The following is a 12074-nucleotide window of genomic DNA, read 5'->3' on the forward strand; positions in this document are numbered from 1 at the left end:
AGTGCCGACTTTTTAAAGTCAGCTTAATTTTTAGCAAACAATACTTTGGGCCTAATATTTAATTTGGCTTCTGTCCTTTATTGCGTTAATATGTTCCAACCACATTTCAAACAAACTTTTGCTAGTGAATGTACATTGTTGACAGATGTTGCGCACGTGTGTGTGTCGATGAACATCGCTATATCTCGTCAATAATTCTAGTTCTGATCATAAACAAAAGGTTTTGGTGTTTCAAGCTTCAATCAATCAATTCAGCTTGTCAAAGTTGACTGCTGGACATAGGCTAGTAGCGCCACGACACTGGTTTCATGCTTAATGAGTCCATCTTGTTGGCATAATCAATCACATTTCACTCACGCAGACTGCTTTGATTCTGAGGACCTAATAAGTACCTTTTATATTTTAAAACAGTATTTATGAATGTCCTACATTTATTCAAATCTATAACAATTTCCTTTCGGAAATAAAAAACATGTAGAAAAACAATAAAAGTAGAAAAAGTTATTTAAACATACACAAAAACGTTCTTAACACAACTTGTAATGCACTCGTGCTGGTTGTTTCTTCTTTTAATGTTACTTATTTATTTTGGAACATTAAGAAAACTTAATTCATTTCTTTGATATGCTGCTTCTAACAAGATATACTAATTTTTAATAAATTCGGACAACATCACATACATTGTTCTGAACCCAAAGTAAGTTGCTAAAGCACTTGTGTTATGGAATTCAGATACAACGAAGGTACCACAAACACCCAGACCCAAGACAATGTAGAAATGTGAATTTTTACATTGACCCGACCGGGGATCGAACCCGGGACCTCAGAGCTAGCGACACCTTGAAACCGGTGCGTACGCCACTCGACCACGGAGGTCGTCAATACTAATTACTCTACAAACACAGATTAATGTGACAAAAAGGCAAGACTAACCAATCTTGCCAATTTCTTTTTGAGACTTTCAGCTTCGATTAGTCAAAAATAGTGCCGAAGAGTTTTGTCATACTTATTGAATTGAACAGCGCTGGGTTCGACGAGACGTTGAAATTTAGTGGATTCCAATCCACTATTTTTCAACGTTCTTCTCCCAGCCCCTGAATTGATGTAACAGACTGGTTTAGACTTTAGTCTGTTGTCTATTTATTTCGCTTTTAGCTTGCATCAAATCCGTTTTATTATTTATCCTCGTACTCTACGATACAGGCCGTTCTGCGAAGGTGTCTGTTTCGATAGCAATCGCCTTAAAGTTCCTGGCCAGGATTAGCTACGCGCCACGCATACCTAATGAATTTAAAGAATAAAAGCACGTGCGAAATACCATGCAAAACATTTCAAAGAAATTTTCGTTGAATGTTTCTGAACGAAACGTTCGTAAAAATACGCCACACTTTTAAGACGTTTATAGCTCGAGTATCGCGGGAAAACCATGTTTTTGTTTACGCCGCAGCCAATTTGCTAATTTAATCTGATCGCTAGAAAGAAAGAGGAAAGCGTGTCTGCCGACGGTTCTTGGAAACCAAGTGTCGGTAACAGCCTGACCCGGTTTAGGACTTCTTGTTATCTGCACCATCTGTTGTTATTATAACGTCGCAGCTCTGACTGGTCTGTTAGTCTGTATTATAAACATAAATAGCGCCATTTTACAAGTTTTAGTTTCCGGATAAGTGGCCATTCTAAAAGCTTTATATATACACAATCATAATATATATGAACAGAGGGAACCACGCGCGACTACCTTTGATGGTTTGCCCCCAGTAAGCTTCCTTTAACCACTTAGATTTGACCGTCTTAAAAGGTCTTATCACTAAGTGGTTTTAGAGTAAATATGTTCCTGACCTTCGGTCAAATATAGTTTATATTTTCCTTGAAAATTAATATTTTGTGCTGAAGCGAATACCCTTATTTTTTCTTTAAGTTTTCCTTTTGTTTTGTTATTACGACACCAAATTTTTATCTCTTGGGCGATAGAATCTAATAGTAATATATTGTTTACTAGTTGACTTCAGTTTCAATATAAGTGTTTTATAAATAAATATGTCCATCATCGTTTCTTTTTATTCAGGATGTATACTTCCATGACTTTATGTATTTTCGCTACATGAACCAACTTTAAACTGATTATTCATTTCTTGGCAAAAGAGGTTTAAATTCTAGTTCAAATCCATGTAACTTTATCACCATTATTTGCATTTCCGTTCACCGAATATGTATAAACGCAATAATGGATTGAATGTAATCTGAAACCATATTCCCAGAAACAGCTTACACGAACGGAATACTATATGTTCGGATCATTCAGTTCATTGGACAATTAAATCCCTAATTTCCCACACCTAATGTACTGCACATATCCGCAGATTCAACATGTGAACATCACGCACCGATAACATTGGTTATATTAACTAATCCGTAATAGGAAAGTCCCGAGTCGACATCACAGCGTCTTACAATGGTGAATCCCAGTCGATTAGCATTTGTTGACCGTACGTGCGGATTGTCTGCCTAGCTAATGCTAACTCGGGGAATTCGGACTTTATAGCGACGGCACGTGTTACTTGGCTCTTCGCCAAACGCTAGTTATGTAATATTTTAGGAAAAACTCGGCCGTGCTCACGCTAGGATGTTCCAATACTGCAATATAGTTTCCTAATACGTTGTTGCTAAACCTTCTTGTATCGATTGAAATAGTTTTGTCAAACATAGAGTTAGGTACCTTTGAATGTCAACGAGTCGAAGAATTCAAGGCATTAACAACAGACAACTTGCGGGTTTAGAAGAGATAATAAAAACTGCCAAGAAGTTACGGAGGCATATATTTACTCGCTGATATTCAATGCCTTGCTTCGACTTCCGAGACAGAATAAAAAGCTGAAATACAATGCTAATTAAAATGTCAATACGCAATTACCTTCATTTAATCTTTCTGGTAAAATCTAAAGACGATTGTTTCGAGTAGTTGCGGAAAATCGTTATCACAATACGACGAAATTATATACGTATGATACAATAAATAGTATATTTAATTTGGGCGCCGGCGCGGTACAGATAACCGATATCAATTTACCGACAGTGAAAATTAATTATCTCCGTAATCTGGCGTCTAGGTTGCAAGTCAAGCGATTGCTAATGTGTCGCACACTCTTCTGGGAAAAGGCGATTAACTTTGTTTATGATGATTCTTCCAATTGTAATCGAAGGTATTATTAACTTGATTATTGTGCTATCGTCCATAGATATAAGTAAACATGCAGCTACTGCAGTGTTTGAGCTCGGCATTTGGAAGTTTGAATTTAGGATTTCGACGCTGCGGCACCGCTGCAGGCCACACTAATGTAGCGCGTAGCTCAACAGAAATGTTCCAATGTAACCCCATAAATCCCTATGCCATTGGTAACTATGTCATTGAAATGCTTAAATACCGCTGGAGTAATCTTGTTACATGTTTGCTACGGTCTCTCTCAATTCCGGTTATTACTGGATAGAATTTGTTATGCCAAAGGCCCGAGTTGAGTCTAGTTTAGATTTATTGAGTCCTATTGTACGTTCAATTGATCTATTGTATGTGTTAATAAAACAGATGGTGTACGTTAACAGAAGATTTGGTTTATTCAAAATGTGAAAGAACTGAATGTAGGTCAAATTCTTGATTGAAGTGACTGAAAAATAAAATTCGCAGGAAAATGGTGAAAGAATATTTTATCGAGAAGCAAACGAAATAGGCAATAGCAAACGTTAATTTGAATACAGTCTCAGTTTTGCGCTCGGCTGAACACATTTTTATGAGCAGTCATCACGCTCTACCCCCTGCAGTAATAGAATTTTCAGAACGCACAACTACGCTAAGGAAAGGCTATTTAGATTTATGTAAAGAGGTAGAAGATAAGATAATACTCCTCTGCTAATTATATCAGAACATGCATAGTGCTGGTACAACACTATATGATGTTATCGCTTCGATAAATTGCGAAATCAATAAATATCTACTGTTAGCAGGAAAAGATAAAAGGCATTATATTTTTCCTAAGTAATTGTAGTCGTTATCTCCGCAACGTAATACTTAAATTTGAGGATTCCTTTGGGAATACCAAACTTATTATGATACATACCTGTCTTATTTGTGGATATACCGATAGGTCGTACGAGTTTATATTTCGATGGAAAATTTTATTTGCGGAAAGAAATTAAGGATATTATATTCAGTGCGTACTTTATTTGTTTTTATTATACTCTCATCGGATAAAGCATTTTACTCAATAAAAAAGATAATTAATCTTTCCTTAGGAATTGTTGTGTAAAAGCAAAATTTTGCCCTCATTTTTTCCAAGCGTAATAAAAAATTATCAACTCGTGTCATCGAATTCAACAGGCAATTAAAAGAAGCTTAATTTAACACCTTTTTAAATTAATTGTAATGTATTGATGAAATGCAAAGGTCGTCAGTACTCTGGCAATGGTCGATAAATAATAACAACAACCAATAAGCCTACTACCAATTATTGCAACCTCTATTAAAATACAAACTTTATGACACTTTTTTTCTACTTCAATAGTTAGGCAAGGTGTCTCCGAAGGCGCTAAATACGAATTCTACAAAGGTCGTAGAAACACGTTTTCTTACTTGCTCAATGACATTTAATAATATAGAAGTGATGGTACCCGAGCTGAATTGCGATTAGCTTGGGCGTAATGAAATTTTATACCCACCTACAGGAATTCTTCAGAATGTCACACAAAAGATTTGTCTGATATTCTGAAGTAATATTCTCGTACGTAATATTCTCGTACTTAATATTCCTAGACTTGATCTCCTTTGATATCACTTCCTTTTAAAGATGCCTCGTGCTTTTATGAAATTTGTGCCGCAGTATCATAAGCCTGCATCAACTATTTAACGTAGCCCAGTGGTTGACGTAAAGGACTTTTTAATATTTGCTGACTTTACGCAGAATTCCATTAGGTTTAATACAGGTATGCCTCGCGTGGTTAAAAGGTTAAAAGACTATGATTAAATTTCAAGGTAGGTAGGTGTGCAAATATGCATCTGATAAAATTTTAATTAAATTGGTATGTCTAATTGAATGTACATGTTTTATTTTCGCCATCTTGAATTCCTATGGTACCAGGAGGCTATCTGGATTTTTTATAAACAAAAACTTGTATCTCTTAATATTTTAACCTTTTTTATCTTGGTTCCTACCTATTTTTGTTATTGGAATCAATTAATTATGCACCTTCTTTTATCTTGATCTTATAAATTTAATTAAGCCAATTTGGGAACTAGATACAGTGGACAGCCCTTCATAATTAAAATTGTTAATTAATAATTAAGATGTGAGCACACATGCGCATATTATGCTCATCATGCAATTTATTTGTTGTTCTGTTAATTGAAAGTTATTTACAATGGCATTGTCCGTATTCTTGCTATGTTGTCTATTATTTCAGGGCCATTTAGCCGATTAATTATTTAACTCGTCTTTTTACCAGCTAAATAAGAGACAAGAATTCTTAAAAAAAAATGAAGACTTTATATACTTAATTTTAAAATTTTTGCAAGGCTTGTTTCAGAATAAAATTTTTATCACAAAGGAATACGATAACTGAAAACTCTGATGAGTTTCCGAGCTTGCTATGAATTTAAAGGGGATTTTTTCCGTGTAAATTAATTTTTGGCTTAATAAAGATCGTATCTGCCTTTCCGCGTGATATTTCGAAGTTTATCGAGGGCAATTTCGAGGTAATACCAATTGCGTTTTCCTTATGACTCAATAGGATAAAACTTTTATGAATTTACTGAAACCAAAATCGTTTGATGCGTGATCTCTTTGCTGAAGTATGACACGTGTTATAGCTAGAGACAGGATGTTATCCACGCGTTCCACATCACAAAGGGTAAAAATCTATCGCGCGTACAAATATCCGGGAAAAAATGTGAGCATGGAAAATAAAATCACTATTGTCTGATATTGATCGATTTTTTTATCTTATTAGGTTACCGTTTGTAACAGGGGAACAGAAAGCACTTTAAATATTTACTAGGAAAGTATCGATAACATTCATGGAAGTTGAGAAGATATGGCTAGTGGATCGGATCGGCCAACCAGAACCGACCTTCCGTTCCAATTCACTGGAGATGCCAAGTAAGGGTGCTTAACCCTCGGCCGAGAATACATTTTTTAATACATGAAGTGAAGTACTTGATTCTATTCCACATTAATATTGAGCTCGATAAAGTCCGTCTAACACATATTGGCTCTTATCTCCACATTATTTAAGAAAATAATTAGGTTTTCCGTAATCGATAAACCGAATTACTCTTGTTTATAAATAAACATGAAATTGCGCATTCATATGAAGCTAGGGAAACACCTGGCTGCATCTAATCTGCTTTGTTTATGGATGAGGGTACACTACATACATTTAAATCTCATTCCGGGCGTAAATTTCGTTTGCAAAGTGTGCAAATGATGTTGTCACAATATCCTATGTTAACAAAAGTTCACAGCTTCTATACATGATTACAGCTAATGGAAAAAAGCCAGATCAAATAACTGAGATAAGTAAACCTTACAAATTGTCGAAAGGAGGAAAATGAATTCAAATAACTCTGTTACTGTGTTAGATTAGATTTACGCTGTTAAACATTAGTTACTAAATAGGTACGTGGAAACAATTTGTATCTAAACAGTAACTTTGGAATTTTTATTTCAGTAACTCTCGGATTCTTTATGGAACGGGCTACAAACATTCAGTACGTCAGAAGTTATTTTGCTATGAACGGTATTTTTTACAGAAGCTCCGGCCGGTTTGCATTCTTTTTTTGCATACTTCTACAACTTGACCGGCCTTGGTTTCCATTTCGATTGGAACAAAAACCCGAGCGACTTCAAATTCCGTTTTTGTCCTGTATTTTTACATCTACATCTGTATATTATGGATGAGCCAACAATGTTATGCTTCGTGAATCTAGTAAATTACAACACAATAACGAGGTAATGTAGCCTCATAATGCATTTATAGGAATCCCATGTTTTCTGTGAATGCATTATTATTTCTTTTCGTGTCAGCTAATTTTTCAATGTTTTACCTCGATTGCTGCGAACTGAGCGCAGCCGTATCATAATCACATTAATTGTTTTTAGTGAAGCGTTTTTACCGAATTTCTGAGAAATAGGTGTAATTTGTGTCTTGCCATGTTCCGTGTCCCCAATGAGGTCCAATTACATGCCGATTAAAATAGCATTAACGAAATTGCCGGCGCGCGACAGGCAGCTGCGTACGCGCAACTTATTGGGAGCATGTGTTGCGTTATGGCTGCGCGTGGCGACAGTGTGAGCAGTACTTGGGTATTTAGCCCTTTTCTAATGAATCAATAGGTGTCCGGAATCATTTGGATTGATTTTTTGGATGATCCTCTTCTAGTTAATTAAGACACCGCTGGTTTTTTTTTTGCGGCTTAATAATTACAATTTTATAATCGCAATGCATTTTTAGTCTGGCGTTTTTTCCTTTCGTCTAATTCTATTCTCATCTAATTATCTGCGCTAAGAATAAGAAAAGGCAGTTCTGCGAAGTGATTCCAGATTTAAAATGCATATAAAAATGGTAGTTAAGACATTTTTTAACCTTCCTTATAACTGAGCATTTTGCTAATTAATTGAGGTAGTTAATAACTTCTTAGTCTGTGGTTTTCCCTGCTTTAGATTACGTGTACTAAACCTACTGGCTATAGTAAAAGTTTGTTTCTTTTTAGGGTCCTGTACTCAAAGGGTACAATTGGAAATCTAGTATTGAGATGTTTGACCAGCCTGTCAATACTAACTGCGTAGGCCTTTTGTACAGAACCAGCATTGTCTATCCCTCAGTCTAGTGAAGAGGTTATCTTTATGTATTAATGTATTAATGTCATTGTTAGAATCTATAGAAATCTCTATGATGCTAACCACTATAAACAGCATTATTCTGAAAAAAGGACTACTGAATGTTCTTAATTCACAAATATAAATGCTACACTCCACATCCGACTCAAAGTGCAGCCAATAGCGATAATGTGTGAAACATAACGTGACACCACGTTTTTAAAGTTGAATTCTACATTTAACGAGAATTGACACGTGACCGCAACTCGCCTAACATTTGAAGCTGCGGTGTTGTGGCTAGCACGTGAGCTCATATGACCAAAGTGACAATCATATCCAGTTTAGTTTGGTCTCTCAAAAGGAGTTTTCTCTTTAAAACCATATTTTGTGATAGTGTCGTTGGCATGTTGTTGTCATAAAAAATTAAAAGCTATTTGTATATTGGGCTTATAATGGCCTAGCTGTAAATCAAGAATGATCCCACAGGATCTATCGAGAAAATAATCGTATCTGTTAATCTAGATTATAAACTATCTGTCTACCAAATTTCGTTCAAATCCGTTCAGTGGTTTTTGTGTGGAAGAGTAAGAAACATTGATCGATGCTTTTAAACTTTCGTATTTACAATTTTTGTAGATTATATAGAATAATTATTTATATAGAATAATAATAAAATGTATATAATTTAAATTCATAGAAATGTAGATATGAATACCAAAACCAAATGTAGATAAGAATTGTAGAAATACTTTACCTATATTATTATTAATTGTAAAACTGAAAATGTTATTAATAGCCCTCCTCCAAATTCTTATTTTTGTTATGCCCGACAGGACCCACAATGCTCCATAACTAATGTATTCGATAGCAATCACCGTGTAAATGTTCACTAGTTTCCCATTATTAATATACAAAAACCAACTTTGATTTTATGAAAAGTCAATGTGAAAATGTATTGAACAACCTGAATTCCAATAATTTATAGCAAAACGGTTACAGCCATATACATCAGATGCTATCAATATTTTTTTGGGTAAACCTCTCAGTCGTCTAGCAACATGCGAAAGGCGTAGTAGTATGTCTGAAGCGTTGAGAAGCACAATCCTAATTCGTTGTTGACAATTTTGAAATTGGCTACTTTAAATACTCCGTGGTCGAGTGGCGTACGCACCGGTTTCAAGGTGTCGCTAGCTCTGAGGTCCCGGGCTCGATCCCCGGTCGGGTCAATGTAAAAATTCACATTTTTACACTCTCTCAGGTCTGGGTGTTTGTGGTACCTTCGTTGTATCTGAATTCCATAACACAAGTTCTTTAGCAACTTACTTTGGGTTCAGAACAATGTATGTGATGTTGTCCGCATTTATTTATTTATTGTTTTTGCCCTACATACGGAGTTTAAAACTAAGGACGTAGGTATTTATCTAGGGAGCGTCACTAGATATTCTAAGAAAGGAAAACTGCAAGGAAAATATTACTTTTACGGTTTCTTTGTACTTCAATAGAAGGTGCATTTACCAAGAAGTTACAAGCATAATGATTGTGTATTTTACCTTTATACGTATTGGAGGGGTTTTCACAGAGATGACAGGAAAATTATAAGTCCAGTTTCATCCGATCTTAGTACGAACTTGGACTTATAATAAATATTCCTCGGGTTTAAGTGGACGATAGTCAACAACAAAATATTGTTAGAGACTGTAATAATAACCTTTGCACTGGCAACACCTGGAGGAAATAAGTACTTTTTATAATTAACTAGTAAAATAGAACAATAGCATTAGTTAATACTCGTGTTGGTAATGTAAATTTTAGATTAGATCAATTCTTCGAAAGTCTTATGCCGACGTGATGCAACAATAGTTCTATTATGTGTTGATGTAATTACAATTAATGTTACAAAAGAAAACGTTTAACTGTAAGACTTGTTTACAACGGAAATGGCTGTACCACGTACTTTTCCCCTGACCGCTGACATGGAGTCACATCTCTACTGAGAATTCTGTTTGTCACGCCATCGCCATGTGATACGACCTCCATCATTAATTCCACTAATATTATAAAAGAGAAAATCGTTGTTTTTATGCTCCTAGCCTTCTAAGAATGCTATTAGTTCTGATTCTGGGATTTAAAGTAATAATCAGAGATGATTTCTTGAAACAGCGCCGCATAGTTTCGCGTGTCATGTTGTTTCAACAAATACATTTGTTTTTATTCGAACTATTTTCGCTTCAAACAGTGAAATTTGTAATTATATTTTGTTTATATGAGAAAATTCTTAGGAATCACTTAACCGGTCGAATGTTTGCTCTGGGAACGTTCCAATTAGGTCGCAGTGAGAACTTTCAGTAGAATGTACAAACTTCTGCAATACGTACGATTTTATCTAGAAACGAACGAAAAATCCGTTCGTATGGGCTATAGAATTTTTCAATTGAAATTTTAAGAGAATTCCGTAACATTTTTGAATGTTGGCCGAAAATGTTATTTATGCTTATCTTTTTCGTGAAACGCTGTTTTCAGTCATTCCGTCTACTTTTACATGCCCTTTATTCAACAAAACAACAACACAAACATTGTTACAAATATATAGGTACAAAGTCGCCAACCGGTCTGTTTAGTAAATTATATTTTGGGCTATAGGACCTGTTACCAAAAGACATAATGCTATCGTATTACCTCTTTGTCTTAAATCGCATGGTGATATTTTAAGTTAAAACATTTACCAGGTTGGCTCCAACATTTTCTGAGAAAAGTCGTAGAGACACTCTTACCCTTAATACAATTTGTGAGAAACATCGAGTCTTTTGACTTATTTGGTGTAAGATCATATAACTTAGAAGACGGGGCAAGAAATAAAAATTTAGATAAGTATTTATCAGCAGTTAGTCATGAAATTTAGTCATGAAATAAATGTGATTCTGAGTCATTATTTATCGTTGTCGTATTAATGTGATACGTTGGTGATAAATTGATTTAATAAATACACGAAATTTGAATAAACATGTCTTTAATTTTCGTATTTGATTAACATCTTGGCATGGAAACTCTTCACTTATTTATTTCTGTGGAACGCAATATAGACAAGCAGTTGATTTAAAATATTTTTAGTATGTTTCAATCAGAATCTCGGTTTATGCATTCATAGAAAACTGAAAGTACGTATAAGTACTAAACTCGCATAAGTACATCAATGAACCCTGAAAACATTACAATCCTTTTTTGAGAAGTCGTGAAAATTGGCATCAAAGTTTTATTCTTCAATAAATTGCACAAAACGTGTATTAATAACTCGAAACATTTCAATTTACATATCCCATATAAGGGTTAATTTTTCTCTTTTTGTCCTAACCTTTCATAGGTACGAAGCCCGTACGGAGACATGAAAAATAACGTATTATAAATACATAATAGGTAAACGGTTACAAATAACGGGAAATGAATAAAAATATAAAAGGTAGGTACATTTACCTGATAAACATGCTGTCATTCAACCCAAACGGCTCGAGGGCTTTTGACATATGAGGTTTCGTTGAATTAATCAGAGATGTGGTAATGGCAGTCTTCCTATACTTTAAAAATGGCGCCAAATATTAATAAAAATACTTGATGTTTTTTTCGCCCTAGTAATGTTGGTATCATATGATCGCCGCGGCAACATAAAAAATTGCGGTTTTTTTTAAATAAAATCTGGAAAATTAAAATTTGGCCGCAGGCAAAAGTCTTGGTATGGGAACATCAGGGAGGGGACCGGGATAGCTGGCGCAGAAGAACTGTTTCGCCGAGCTACTGGTAAGAAGGCTTAAAACAAGCTGATAGCTAACCTTCACTAGTTGCAGAGGCACCGATAGAAGAAGACGGTTTATTTTGTAACTTTCCAATGCGCTAAAAGCCAGACGCCTAACAGCATACCACCCTCACGTTTTCCAACAAACCGTTATATCTACCACTTTATAATTACTCAACCTCACTACATGGTTACATTTCCAACAACCATTTAAAAAAGGGTAAACTAGGTACTAGAAACATTAAAACAATACAATGTGTACCTACTTAGTAATTATAGAACTATCGAATAAATACATGTGCTCGGAACAAATTGTAGAGCCGCGTTCTTGGTACTATGTTTTCTTAGACATGGAGATAGTAAGCGGGTTCTCATGGTACACGATACTTGGATAAAGGTTTTTGTCATTTTGGTCAGTAATGCGGAGTTTG

Source organism: Trichoplusia ni, chromosome 3 (genome assembly GCF_003590095.1).
Source record: "Trichoplusia ni isolate ovarian cell line Hi5 chromosome 3, tn1, whole genome shotgun sequence".
NCBI classification, from domain to species: Eukaryota; Metazoa; Arthropoda; class Insecta; order Lepidoptera; family Noctuidae; genus Trichoplusia; species Trichoplusia ni.